Source organism: Hakea prostrata, chromosome 7 (genome assembly GCF_041222555.1).
Source record: "Hakea prostrata isolate BN-2017 chromosome 7, UWA_Hpros_2, whole genome shotgun sequence".
In the NCBI taxonomy this organism is placed as follows: Eukaryota; Viridiplantae; Streptophyta; class Magnoliopsida; order Proteales; family Proteaceae; genus Hakea; species Hakea prostrata.
Window position 1 is genome coordinate 41,790,648 of NC_142606.1, and position 15,338 is coordinate 41,805,985.

Sequence of the window (15,338 nt, forward strand, 5' to 3'; positions counted from 1 at the left end):
AACATACATAATGGTCAGCATGTATTAGGTGATTTTCAATTTTCAGCTTTGAATTAAATTTGATATTTCTTAATATTTTAGTTTCTATTTAATTACATCTTTCCTTTATTTGGTGATTTATTTTTAGAGAGAAAAAAAAAACCACTTTCCTTTATTTGGTGGTTTCTTTTTAAAAAAGAAAAGTGAAATTAAAATTAATTTTTTCCTATTAAGGGTAGTATTATAACTTGAAAAAAGAGCAAATAAGTAAAAAGATAATTGCAGGGTTACTTTTGGGATTTTGAAAAAATATATAGATGACAAATCATTAGTAAACTGACGGAGCTTAACGGTAGGGGAGCATTAATAATTGTTGACAAAGTTAAAGGTTGGAATAGTAATTTTAAAAAGTACAGGGGATAAAGTAGTAATAAAATCAAGAGTAAATTGCATTGGCACCCCAAAATGGAGGCTTTAAAGCACTGACACCCCACTTTAAGTTTAAAAAACACACACACCCCAATTCAATAAAAACACTAGTCCATTCTGTTAGTGAAACGGTTAACCCACTATTATTTTCTTTTAATTCCAAAAATACCCTTACTAAAATCTGAGAGAAAAAAAATCAATCGTTCTTCAACCGATCAGAAATTCTGGCTTCATTCTTCAACCGATTTTGGCTTGGGTTCGATGTTAGAAAGGATGGGGCACTCGCGGATCAGCTGCTGCCGTCACATCGAACTTGGTTTGGGACATTCGGAGTAGACTTGTTCGAGAGCTTCAACCTGGTCGGCAATATAACGGATATATTTTCGTTATCGAGATGTTTATTGATGCTACCACTGCTGCTCTCCCTGTGCTGTACCATAGCCATGGCCATTTCTTCCTCAATTCCAACCCAATATTCAGAAGAAAGAGACAAGAAGTAGAAGCTCTTGACCCTCTTTTTCCAGATGTTTTACGTAAGATTCCCTCGTGAATACCATCCCTGGGCAAAAACCGCCATTTGATTTTAGAACCGAAGCCTTAAACTAGCACCGCAATTACCAAATTAAAACCAAAAAGCTCGAACTGCTTTTCTTGGGCACAACCTTTCTTTCTCTGTTGACGAGGATTCCTGCCACTTAGCGTTTCCTGAAACTTCCTGATCTTGGAACTTCGAAACAAAAGCATAGCATTCCTCCTTTGATCAGCAAGAAAACCGAAACTGCTCACTTTTCTCATTTATAATGTTGAAAACAAGAAGAATACTTGCTTTATGGTACTGCAACTTCGACTTCATGATGTTAGAGGTAAGCCTCAACAAAAACTAAAACGTTGCTCTTGATTTCAAACCTACAACATCAAAGATCAAAAGAATACTCCCAAAGTTCTTCAATCACAGCAACATTACAAGAGCAAAACCCTCCATCTTCCTCGCTACCATCGAGAATCAAACTTTGATCGGTTGAAGAATGATGGATTTTTTTTTCCTCAGCTTTTAGTAAGGGTATTTTTAGAATTAAAAGAAAATAATAGTGGGTTAACAGTTTCACTAATAGAATGGACCAGTGTGTTTATTGAATTGGGGTGTTTGTGTTTTTTAAATATAAAGTGAGTGTCAGTGCTTTAAAGTCTCCATTTTGGGGTGCCAGTGCAATTTGCTCTAAAATCAAATTATAAAGGGGCAACAGTAATTATCCTAATCTATAAATATAAAAATTCTATTTCATTTCAAATGCATGGATTCATGTAACAAAATAGCCCCTTATGTTTTTGTCTCCCCAAAAACTAGGAGAAGATTGGGGAAATTTATAACTTTTTTTTTTTGATATGAGGTTCATCGATCCGGGCCAGCTTGCACGCACCACGATTTACATCCTCAATGGAGCTTTTTTATATTAATGCCGCCGAATGGGTGCGAACCCAATACCTCCCCAGGGAAGTTGGATCTTTAATCGCTTTAACATACCACCTTTGGCCCGGATGAAAATATAACTTTATCCAAGAAAATATAAGTAAATCCATTGTTATCACACTTTTTAAAAGAAAAGTCGATTTTCCATTTTAAAAGACAATTAATCACCGTTCCATTGCATATGGAAATGTGAAAACTCTAAACCACCTGGAGAGGCATCTTTCCAAACTCTATAATGACTTTCTCATACCAAAGAAGTCTTAAAGTGTTTGCATTACCAAAAAGGCGTCTTTGCCAAGATGACCCATCACTGACTAAGGAATCATAAAGCGTTTGCCCAAATGACCCGCAACACACTAACAAGTCTTAAAGCATTTGCTTAGATAACCCATCACTCACTAAGGAGTCTTAAAGTTAATTAAGTTCTTTCTTTCGGTAGTCTTAAAGCTAAGTTTACATCTTATAATCTTCAAGATTTGACTCTTAGCCTCACCCCCATAAGACCCATCATGCAGTTAAGGTCAAGGAAAGAAAGCTAGCTAGCAGCAACTAGATGCATTAGTTTCTTTTCTTCTCTTTTTCACTCTCTTTCGTCCATTATTAGTTTGTCTTTTGTCTAGCTTATTTGTTCCAAAAATTCATACACGCCTACAGGAACATTTTTGGTTGATCCCAAACTGAACTGATATTGAATTAAGAGAGGCAGCTTGGATAACTCAGCTGTAGAATTCCCTCAGCTTCATTGGAGTTGAGACAATTTGGGTGGAATGACAATAGTGATTAAAACAAATTTGAAAGCTCCAAATGGTCCCCTCGGGGAACATTATAAGAAATTATACAGCAGAGTAGATGGCATTGATTTGTAGAAAAAATACTTCTGGGGCTTTCACTCCCAAAGATCCGTAAGGCACTCACCATCATGGGACCTCTTCATGGAAAAAATACTTTATCATGCCCGTAAATAACGTTTCTATTAGGATCCTTCTTAGACATTGTCTCATGCATGGTTTTGTCTATAAATAAGCAGCAAGAAGAACTCCTTCATGCATCAGTCATCTAACATTTACAAAACTTATACCTTTTCTAGTTCCTTTGAAGAAATTTATAAGGCAAGCATGTGCTGGCAACTGCTTTTCTTACTAGTGCTGTTTCAGGCTTGTTTCCTTTCTTCTCCTTCTCCTTCTCCTTCTTCTTATTTATGTCTTCATGATGAGCACTCTGCTTTGTTGCAATTTAAGCAAAAGCACTACCATGTCTCTATAAACTATCCTACATCTCTCAACTCGTGGAAGCTAAATACTGATTGCTGCTTCTGGGAAGGCATCTCTTGCGATGGCACTACTGGTCATGTAGTTGGCCTTGCTCTCTTCAATTCGTCGCTCCATGGTTCCATCCATTCCAATAGTACCCTCTTCAATCTCCTTCAACTTCAAATGCTTGACATCTCAAGGAACAGTTTTAAACACTTTGCACCATCAGGCTTTGTAAGACTCTCTGGATTACGGCATCTGAACCTCTCAGCTAACTCTTTTTCAGGACAATTCCCATCTGAAATCTCAAATCTTACCAATTTTGTTTCTCTTGATCTTTCTTCAAATAACTTTCTGGGCCAAATCCCATCTGAAATCTCAAATCTAACCAAGTTGGTTTCCCTTGATCTTTCTGCTAACTACTTTCTGGGCCAAATCCCATCTGAAATCTCAAATCTCACCAAGTTGGTTTCTCTTGACCTTTCTTGGAATAAATTTCAACTTGAAATCCCAAATTTGAGAGCGTTTGTCCAAACCTTAGCCATGTTAAGAGAACTCCGTCTTGATCAGGTGAATTTGTCGGCTCAAATAAATAGGGATTGGTGTCATCACTTATTATCTGCACTCCCTAACCTTCATGTGTTGTCATTGACTGATTGTTCACTTACAGGTCCCTTGGATGCATCGATCTCGAGCATTCATTCACTGACGGAGCTACATCTTGAGTCCAATGAGAATCTCGTTTCCAAGATACCAAGTTCTTGGATGAACCTTACTTCTCTCACTGTCCTTAATCTTCATGGTTGTGGGTTCTATGGAGACTTTCCAAGTAGCGTTTTTCTTCTACCTAAGTTGAGTTACATAGACTTATCTTTTAATCCACTTCTCTCTGGGCACTTGCCTGAATTCCCTCAAATAAACGCTAGTCTTCAATATCTGTCTGTTGAATGGACAAAATTCCAAGGGAGGTTGCCAAGTTCGATTGGGAACCTCAAGTTTTTGAAGGATTTATATCTTGATCATTGTAACTTATCAGGACCAATCCCTCCATCAATTAGTAATCTAACCCATCTTGAGGTACTATTGTTGAACAACAATTTGCTCCAAGGGCCCATCCATTTTTCTCTGTTTTATCTCCCATCAATGTGTTGGTTGGACTTGTCCTTTAACCAATTCAATGAGATCGTAAATGAGCCTCCTCCTATTTACAACATCTCCTCTCCTTTCTCTAATCTACTAGTGCCACAAATTTTATTAAGTGACAACCATTTGAGAGCAGAAGACCTGATGAGTTTGATTTCTAAGATCAAAGGAACAATTGAAGTCCTTGACCTTTCATTCAATGATTTTGGCAACCTAGGACAAGATATAAATCTTTCTTATGATGGTTTTCCAAGCAGTAATCATAGTGGTGACATCAACTTTTTCAATGCTCAATCTTTGGCCATACATTTGAGATCTTGCAACATTAGTAAATTCCCAGAAAATTTCCTCAGGAATCAGAAGCTAGAACTTCTAGACCTTTCCTATAATAGAATTAGTAAATTCCCAGAAAATTTCCTCAAGAATCAGGAGCTAGAACTTCTAGACCTTTCCTATAATAGAATTAGTAAGTTCCCAAAGTTCCTTAAGGATCTCAAGGAATTGAATAGTCTACTTATTGGAGCCAACATAATTGGTGGTGAGATACCCAAATGGATATGGCCACAGAGTTGTAGAGAGTTGAACCTATCTAACAACAAGTTCACAGGTCTGGAGTTGCCATTACCTGATCACTCCTTCAATACATTAGAAATACTTGATCTTCACTCAAACATGATGCAAGAATGTCAGTCATCTTCTCCATGCTCTCCCCAAACATTTGATGAGTATGATAGGGAGGTTGTATCCCATATCTTAGGGAATCTCACTTCCTTTTTCTTTGAAACCACCTATTTCTTCTCAATTTCAAACAACAAATTAACTGGAAAATCCCTTCCTCAATCTGCAAGGGTAGCAATCTTGAGGTCTTGGATTTGTCGAACAACCAATTGAGTGGCAACATTCCAACATGCCTCAGCAATAGCAATTCGGGTGTGCTAAATTTGCAAAGGAACCAATTACATGGGCCCATTCCTCATGATTTCAAAGATGGCGGCAATCTGCATACACTGAAACTCAATAAAAACAATCTCCAAGGAGACGTTCCAAGGTCATTAAGCAACTGCAAGTCACTCACAGTATTGGATATTTTAGACAACCAGTTGAGTGGTACTTTTCCTCATTGGTTGGAAAATCTCATTGAATTGCAGGTTCTAGTTCTAAGGTCCAACAAATTTGGTGGTTCCATTGCTCAACCTGTCCAAGCTCATTCTCCTCCCTTCCCAAGCCTTCATGTCATTGATCTCTCTTTCAATAATTTTACGGGAGATTTACCATTGCAATACATTCTTCATTGGACGGTAATGATGTGTAACAGGTATCTATATGACTTGTATTACCATGGTGCAAATAATTCTGCATACTATCAAGACACAATTGTGATTACTGAGAAGGGAACAGAGCTGAACATGCGAGAGAATTTTAACTTGCCTTCACCGCCATTGATCTATCTAGCAACTTCTTTGTAGGAAAGATCCCGGATGCATTGGGAAACTTGAAAGCACTCAATGTGTTAAACTTGTCCGGGAAATAGCCTAACAGGACAAATTCCATTTACGATGGGAAATCTAAGTGGTCTTGAGTCACTAGACCTTTCCGAAAACAAACTCTCTGGAGAAATCCCAATGCAATTGGTAAGTTTGACATTCCTTGAAGTCTTGGATCTATCTTACAACAACTTAATAGGAATTATTCCACAAGGGAGCCAATTCAACACTTTTTCAAATGCTTCCTATGCGGGAAATGCAGGATTATGTGGTTTTCCTTTGACAAAGAAGTGTGGAGTTTTACCTCCCGCATCGACAATCCAAAAAGGAGATGATGATGATGATTATGATGATGAAACATGTTTGTTCGATTGGAGGTTTGCTTTGGCAGGATATTGTGCCGGTGTTATAGTTGGATTGGTTGTTGGACGAGAGTTATTTTGGAGAAAAAAACAGATGTTTTGAGTTCATTTCTAGGCTTGTGGTGTCCAAGCAGAGGAAAGGGTCTAGCAAAACCAAAAGCCAGAATAGAGAGAAATGAATCCATATCCACAATGAAATTTCCTATATTTGCTTTCGTAATTTTGTTCTTTTATTATGTTTGTACGCTTATGTGTACTTGTCTTTGGGTTGAGTCAGATGTTGAGCCCCCTTTAAATGTATCTATATTTAATATTTTCTACAGGAAAATTTTAGAGACACCCTTAGATATATAATGAAAAGCACAAAAAACCCAAGTGTATGCTAAATTGACATAAACACCTGAAAATATTACCTTAAATTGCACTAGAGTACACTATGTCAATATATTACATTAAGAGTCATCATTTTTTATCTTGTAAAATTCCAAAAATCCCCTTCATATCATGGAAGGGTAACGTCCTAACGTGTTTCATATCGATTCAATCTGAACCCCTAGCTTCTCGAGTCCGAATCACATCCCTTGATGCTTCTTCACCACAAAACTCGGTGGGGTCTATGTTGAACCCCACTAGGGTCACTACGAAATTTATTTATTATTATTTAGATGTGAGTACCACCCCCATTTTGTTGTGAAGAAGCTTGGGGAGAAATTTGTGCTACCCCCGACCGGGAAATGATCCACTATATTCCCTTGTTTGCCTCGAGTGAGCTCTCTCTAGTTGCAAGTCTGCCTGGATTATGTGCAGCGTGGCTCTTCGCTTCACTTTGGAAAGAAATGAATTTCTATCAATTTATTTGAGAGGATAAAGAGCCTCCTCGGTGTCTTCCCCCTCCAACCATCTCAGGTCTTATTTCATATCCTGTCTCTTTTTTTTTTTTTTTTTTTTTTTAGTTAGTTCCTTTCTGCAATTTCTTTTATTTGCCAAACCAAGAAACTATATATATATAAACACACATCCATTGTTTCATAGCAAAATTAGTAAACCCTGAATGTATACAAAGTTGGTGTCTAATGAAGGAGCTATTTTCAGACCATTATGTTGGTGCAACCTAGAGGGGGGTGATTAGGTTGCAACTAGTGGATTGTCCCAATTTTTTGGTTTGTGTAGAAATACAAGGTAAATTGAGAATTCAAATGAATTTAAACAATGACAAGCAATCACAACACAAGATTTATAGTCGTTCGACTTTACAAGTCTACGTCCACTCCTCTCTTGGCCTCAAGAGAGATTTCCACTAATGATTCTCTTTCAATACAATGGGTAGAGATCAAACCCTTACAATAATCTTTGTTTAGCAAGTAGGGCAAGAACACCCATTAACAATCTTTGTTTACGGGCAAGAGCACCCAAGCAATCTTTGTTCACGGGCAAGAGCACCCAAGCAATCTTTGTTCATAGGCAAGAGCACCCAAGACCATTTCTAACACCCAAAAAAAAAATTAAAAATTTAAAAAAAAAAGGAAGGGGTGTTGTAAAAGTAGAGGGGGTTTGCTTTTTTTCTTTTTTTTTGGTTTTGTGGGGTGTGGTTTTGTTTATGGGGTTGGGGGCGCCCCCCCCCCCTCCCAATCCATTCAATCTTGCCTTCCCCCTCCTTTTTTCCCCCCTGGGTTTTTCCTCCCCGGGGGGGGGGGGTGTGATGGTTGTCGAATCCACCAAAGATAATCCTTATCTCAACTGAATTTGTATTAGTAGTGAGTAGGGTCGAATCCACAGAGATTGGTCAAGATTTATTCTTTGATAAAAATTGGGGAGTTTTGAATCAACAAATTAAATAAAAATAAACAAATGCAGTAGTTAACAAGAAAATTAGAATAATAAAAACTTTCGATCAAGATTCAACTTCAGAATTGATTCTCTCCATTGATCATTGACTTAAAAAAATAAAAACTTTAATTTCGGGTAGATTAGTTATGGTCATTGAGGATCAGTCCTCTAACAACCAATCTTTCCCTACTTTTTCAATAACCTTCGGATCTGTCCCTTGAGTTATTCCCTAATTAATAAACATAACCTTCAGATCTGTCCTTTGAGTTATGTCGATTAATCGCATTAAAAATTAAAAGACCCAATCCCTAGTCAATAAACCCAGAAAAGCCTTGTTTATTTAAACTAGGATATATACATTATTATAGCAAACTCTCCAGGGCATTGATTACCCATTCAAGAATGCTATTTGTCACTTATATAAGAATTGACTGAGTATTGTATTAATCATAAAACAAAAGGCCTCTTGTCTAAGGATTAATACAATAACATAATAAATATAGAAAACGCATAAATACCTGAGAATTAAAGAAAACTGATAATCCAAAGTCTCACAATTGGTGAAAATCAAACTTCCATTAATCTTGATCGAAAGCTAGAATTAGCTAGACATGGAAAAGAAAAACAAAGAAATGAAAATAGAAAACATTGTGCCGTTCTTCCTCAGAACTATGGCTTCCTCTTGTTGTAGCTTGTGTGTGTTCTTCAATCTCTGAAAATGCGTTCCTTCTTATAGAGGATTCCTGCCAATTCTGTATTCTTTCCAAATCTGTTATTTCCATCGTTCGCTTTGGCAATGCAATTCTTCCCAATTCAGTTGTTTCCTTTCTTCATCTTTGCCAATGCAATGGTTTCCAATTTAGTCCCTTTCTAATTCAGCTTCTTCCTTAGATGTCTGATCGCAAGAGAGAACGAAATATTTGCTTGCTGAATTAAGACTTTTTACGAAAATCCTTCTGATTTGGGCGAGATCAAACCTCTAGCTTTGGACATAATCAAACCTTCCATCTTAATTTGGGTGTGATTCTTTGATTTGATTTAAAAAATGTGCCAATATGGTTCTAACCATTCTTTTTATAGATTTGATATCTGAATGCTATAATCTGTCCATATCCAAATAAAACAACCAATTAGTCTCATTAAAATATAAAGGATTTGATATAATATTAATGCAATTAAATGACCTATCAAATTCCCCCACACTTAAACCATTGCTTGTCCTCAAGCATTATTTTAAAAAATTCTTTTCTTCTAAGATTTCAAAAATATATTGAATTTTAGCTAAGACTCAACAATTTCAACTAAACTTCATCAATCAACATGAATGAACTAGTTTCAATAAATCATCAGATTCAAGATGCATCAAGATCCAATACCCTCTCATTTGGATTCACTCTATACACTCAGTGTTCAAGGGTAACAAAGTCACTCAAATCAATCACAGAAGGATAATTACCATATGCTTGTAAAGAAATCACACCTCCACCACTAAGCATTGAATTAAACACATACATCCAAAGGTCTTTAATAGGTTGTAATGAGGCTTTAGGTAGGGTATGGAAAACAAGGAAACTGGGATAAAATGAAACCAAAGGAATGAGTTGAATCGCAATAATATGTCATAATCATTTTTTTTTTCTTTTCTATTTTCTAGGTTCTCAAAAACTTATAGAAGCCATAAAGCAAAAAGGCAAAACAGTATGCACTGAAAAAAAAATAAAGTATTTCTCTCAATGATATTATTTCCCAAACAACTGATTCTTCTTCTTTCCTTTTCTTTTCTTTTTTTTTTTTTTTTGGTCTTTTCAATTTTTTTTTTTCTTTTTTTTTTTTTTTGGGATGCACTTTAAGTAAAAGATGCATTAAGTTTGACAGTACTTGCCTTTTCTTCTCACTATTAATTGATATTTCATATCAGTAACTCAACCATCCTTCGATTTGGGTTCAATAGAATAAAAAGAACAAAAAAGGTTAATGAGGTTCATACAGTGGTATATTATCAAAAGAAAATGTCAAGGCTCAAAGTGGGCTCCTAGAGGTAATAATCAAGGATAGACTATCAAAAGAAAGCTAAAAAGTGGTAAATCCTAGGTGCCCTTGTCATTTGTATGCATTTAATCCAATTATATGATTTCAGCATGCAAAACTAAACAAGTTCTAGAAGTATCCAACCATAAAAGATTATTACTCAATCAAGAAAATCAGAGCAAAACTAATGATATATGCTCTTAGGCTCAAAATCTCACAAAAATTGTTTGTGTATATGAATCTTTAGCATCTTTTCCTCTAAATCAGAAATTAAAACAATCTTTCATTAGCATGTGATTTCAAAGAATTTAATTGATCATGATTCATCAAAATTGAATTCAACCTGTAAATATTGGTCATGCATTCCATTGAACTCATAGAAAATGAAACATCATTAAAAAGAATTTCAGAAATTTTCACCCACAAAAAGTATAAATATGTGATCCCCTCCCCCACACTTAAATTTAACAATGTCCCCATTGTCATAGAAATAAGAGAATCTAGGAATACTCCCCTCATATATAGAACAGTGGACTGAAGCTGAGCAATCAAGCGGAAGGCGGAGAGTTAAAAAAAAAATAGTTGTTAAAAAAGAAGAGAAAATTTATTTTAATTAAATTAAGAATCTAACAATAAAAAAAAAAAAAAAAAACAAGTAATTAATGAAATCAATAATAAAATAAATAAAAAAAAAAAGAAAATAATTAAAGTAAAGAAAATTGGGTTGCCTCCCATTAGCGCCTTCATTTAACGTCTTTGGCTAGACCTGGTGCATTTTCATTCCTTGTATTCTGGAATACAAAGCTCAATTTCAACATTATGCACTTGAAAACCTTTATAAAAAGGTTTTAACCGATGACCATTAACCTTGAAAATTTTATTAGTCTCAAAACTTTGGATTTCAACTGCACCATGAGAGAAGACATTAGTAACGACAAAAGGTCCTAACCATCTAGAACGCAGTTTTCTTGGAAACAATTTCAATCTAGATTGGTAGAGCAAAACTTTTTGACCAATTGTAAAATTCTTACCTCGCAATTGCTGATCATGGAAAGCCTTTGTTTTATCCTTGTAAATCCTTGAACTCTCATAGGCTTCATTGCGAATTTCTTCCAACTCTTGTAACTGAAGCTTTCGTTGTTCTCCAACTTTGTCCATTTCCATATTGCATTGTTTTACAGCCCAAAATGCCCTATGCTCCATCTCGACAGGAAGATGACAAGCTTTCCCAAACACTAAACGGTAAGGAGACATACCTATAGGTGTTTTGTAGGCTGTCCGATAGGCCCACAATGCATCATTAAGTCTTAAACTCCAATCTTTTCGATTTGGATTTACCGTTTTCTCAAGAATGGACTTGACTTCTCGGTTTGACACCTCAGCTTGCCCACTTGTTTGTGGATGGTATGCAGTGGAAACACGATGAGTGACATTATACTTGTGGAACAATGCTTCAATCACTTTATTGCAGAAATGAGTGCCTCTATCACTAATCATTGCCTTGGGTGTGCCAAATCTGACAAAAATCTGTGACTTGACAAAATCCACAACCACTTTAGAATCATTAGTTCGGGTAGCTTTAGCCTCCACCCATTTAGAGACATAATCCACAACAAGAATTATATAAAAATTACCAAAAGAATTAGGAAAAGGACCCATGAAATCTATACCCCAGACATAAAAAATTTCACAAATAAGTATCGGGATAAGGGGTAATTGATCTCTATGTCCTAAGTTCCCAGCTTTTTGACAACGCTCACATGATTTACAAAACCTATATGCATCATGAAACAAATTTGGCCAATATAACCCACATTCTAGAACTTTTCGAGCCGTTCTTTTTGGACCAAAATGTCCACCACAAGCATATGAATGACAGAATTGTAAGATGGATGATATTTCTTGTTGATGGACACATCTGCGAATAATTAAATCCGAACAATGCTTCCAAAGGTAAGGATCGTCCCACACATAATATTTGGCATCACTTTTTATTTTATCTTTTTGAGCTCTAGATAAATCCTTAGGTAGAGTTTTAGTAACTAAATAGTTAACTATATCTGCATACCAAGGAACCTCATTAAGGAAAAAGAGATGCTCATCTGGGAAATTGTCTTGTAGTGGAGATGAGGCTTCACTTGAAATCAATCTACTCAAGTGGTCGGCAACTAAATTTTCTGCACCTTTCTTGTCACGGATCTCCAAGTCAAATTCTTGTAACAAGAGTATCCAACGGATCAGCCTCGGTTTTGCTTCTTTCTTTGAAAACAAATATTTCAGAGCTGCATGATCAGAGTAAATAACAATTTTAGTACCCAATAAATAAGAACGGAATTTTTCTAAAGCAAATACAATAGCTAAAAGTTCTTTTTCCGTTGTTGAATAATTGCATTGTGCACTGTCAAGAGTTCTTGAAGCATAATAAATGACGTGAGACTCTCTTCCAAATTTTTGTCCAAGAACAGCTCCTATTGCATAGTTACTTGCGTCACACATGATTTCGAAAGGGTGGTTCCAATCTGGTGATCTAATGATGGGGGCTGAAGTCAACTTGTCTTTTAAAATGTCAAAAGCTTCCTTGCACGCTTTATCAAAGTCAAATGTTACATCCTTTTGCAATAGTCCCGCACAAAGGTTGTGTGATTTTGGAGAAGTTCTTGATAAAGCGACGATAAAATCCTGCATGCCCCAAAAAAGAACGAATCTCCCGTACAGTTACAGGATAAGGCAATGATTTTATAATATCAATTTTTGACTTATCAACCTCTATACCTTTTGCAGAAACGATATGTCCAAGAATAAGTCCTTGATCTACCATAAAGTGACATTTTTCATAATTCAAAACAAGATTAGCTTCTATACATCTCTGCAGCACTTTTGTTAGGTTAGTTAGACATACATCAAAAGAATCACCATGGACTGTAAAATCATCCATAAACACTTCTATGATGTTCTCAACATACTCGTAAAAAAATACTAACCATACATCTTTGGAATGTAGCAGGCGCATTGCAAAGTCCAAATGGCATCCGTCGGTAAGCAAAAGTACCAAAAGGACATGTAAATGTGGTTTTTTCTTGATCCTTTGGTGCAACCAGAACTTGATGAAAACCTGAAAAGCCATCCAAACAACAATAATGAGATTTTCCCGCTAACCGTTCAAGCATTTGATCAATAAATGGGAGAGGAAAATGATCCTTCCTAGTTGATGCATTCAATTTACGATAATCTATACAAACTCTCCATCCGTTCTGGTATCTAGTGGGCACCAACTCACCATTCTCATTTTGAATCACAGTGATGCCAGTTTTCTTTGGAACTACCTGAACTGGACTTACCCATTTGCTATCTGAGATTGGATAGATCATACCTGCATCAAGGAGTTTTAAAATTTCCTTTTTCACTACCTCCATCATAGGTGGGTTCAAACGGCGTTGAGGTTGCCTAGAAGGTTTACAATTCTCTTCAAGCAGGATTTTGTGCATACATGTTGAGGGACTTAAAACTTTTATGTCCACTATGGTCCATCCCATAGCCTCCTTATATTCCCGAAGCACTCTAAGCAATCTCTCTTCTTCTAATGCATTCAGCTTACTTGAAATAATTATGGGGAGACTTTTATTATCACCAAAGAATGCATATTTTAAATGATCTGGCAATGTTTTGAGTTCCAACTTGGGGGCCTGCACAATAGAGGGTAAAAGTTTTGTGTTAGAAATAGGAAGATTAGCAAAAAGAACATCAACCCTCATAGGTCTAAGTGACTCTAATTCAAAAATAGTATTTTGCAATTCATCCTCTATTGCAAACTCTTCTTTTGCAAGCTGCACTTTTTCAAGAGTTAAACCATTACTAAGTGCAATTTTTAACTTATCTTCATCACAAAAATTAAATATTTTTTGAGCTAGAGTGTCAATGGCATCAAAAGCATAAACAGCATATACATCATTAGGATATCTCATGGAAGCATAGATATTAAATTTAATGATCTCGCCATCAAACTCCATTGTTAATGTTCCATCATGCACATCGATTTTAGTTCTAACAGTTTTCAAGAAAGATCTCCCCAATAAAATCAAACTTGAATTAGGAGAATAGTCTTCTTCGATATCAAGTACATAAAAATCTGCAGGAAAAACTAATCCATTTACTTGAACTAAAACATCTTCTAACACTCCTTCAGGATAAACATTTGATCTATTAGCCAATTGAATTATTACGCCAGTATTCTTCAAAGGTCCAACATTTAAAGATTTATAAACTGATAAAGGCATAACATTAATAGAAGCACCCAAATCACACATAGCCTTCTCAACTTTCACATTATCTATTTTACAAGGAATGACAAACATACCTGGATCTTTGCACTTTGAAGGTAGTTTCTTTTGTAACACAACTGAGACATTCTCCCCCACACTTATTTTCTCATTGCCTTGCAACTTTCTCTTATTAGTACATAATTCCTTAAGAAATTTCGCATAGCAAGGAATTTGTTTGATAGCATCAATTAAAGGAATATTTACCTCAACTTTGCGAAATGTCTCAATAATTTCTTTTTCCTCTTCAAGTTTTTTTGATTGAGAAAGTCTTGTTGGAAAAGGAGGGGGTGTTACCTTAGGGCTTACATGTTGTACAGGAGGTGTTACTTCTTTTTTTGTCTCCTCTCTTAAATTTGAATGATGAGCAATGGGTTCTTCTAACTCTTTGCCACTTCTCAATGTCATGGCACTCACATTTTGCTTTGGATTGATAATTGCTTGTGAGGGCAATTTTCCTTGATTCTCAAGCTTACTTACTGAAGATGCGAGTTGATTGATTTGACTCTCCAAGTTCTGAATACTTGCTCTTGTATCCTGTTGGAATTGATGAGAATTAAGAGCAAGAGATTCAACTCATTGTTCAAGAGACTTACCTTGCTTAGGAGCTTGTTGATATTGTTGATCGGACTGCCTAGGTTGATATTGTTGTTGGAAATTGTTAGCTCTAGACCCATAACTCAGATTTGGGTGATCCTTCCATCCGGAATTGTATGTGTTTGAGTATGGATCATATCTTCTTTGTGGTGGACCTGAGAATCCTCCAACAATATTGGCATGTTCATGAGTCTCATCTTGAAGTGTTGGGCATGCATCTGTGGCATGATTTGTTTTGAAGCAAATACCACAAGCCTTCACTTGTTGGATATTTCCTACAACCAATTTTTCCACAAGAGAAGTTAGATTATCCAAACGTTGGTCAATGGAAGAGACACTTACCTCATTAACTTTTCTTGGTGGATCATCCCATCTAGTCCCAAATTGTTGTGTGTTGGCAGCCATATTAGAAATTAAATTTCTTGCCTCAGTAGGGATTTTATGTACCAATGCAC

At 36.0% G+C, this 15,338-nt stretch overlaps 1 pseudogene; it reads left to right on the forward strand.

Moving 5' to 3' along the window:
* Nucleotides 1-2,918: 2,918 nt before the first annotated feature.
* LOC149011203 (receptor-like protein 6) lies at nucleotides 2,919-6,294 on the forward strand (annotated as a pseudogene).
* Nucleotides 6,295-15,338: the final 9,044 nt, after the last annotated feature.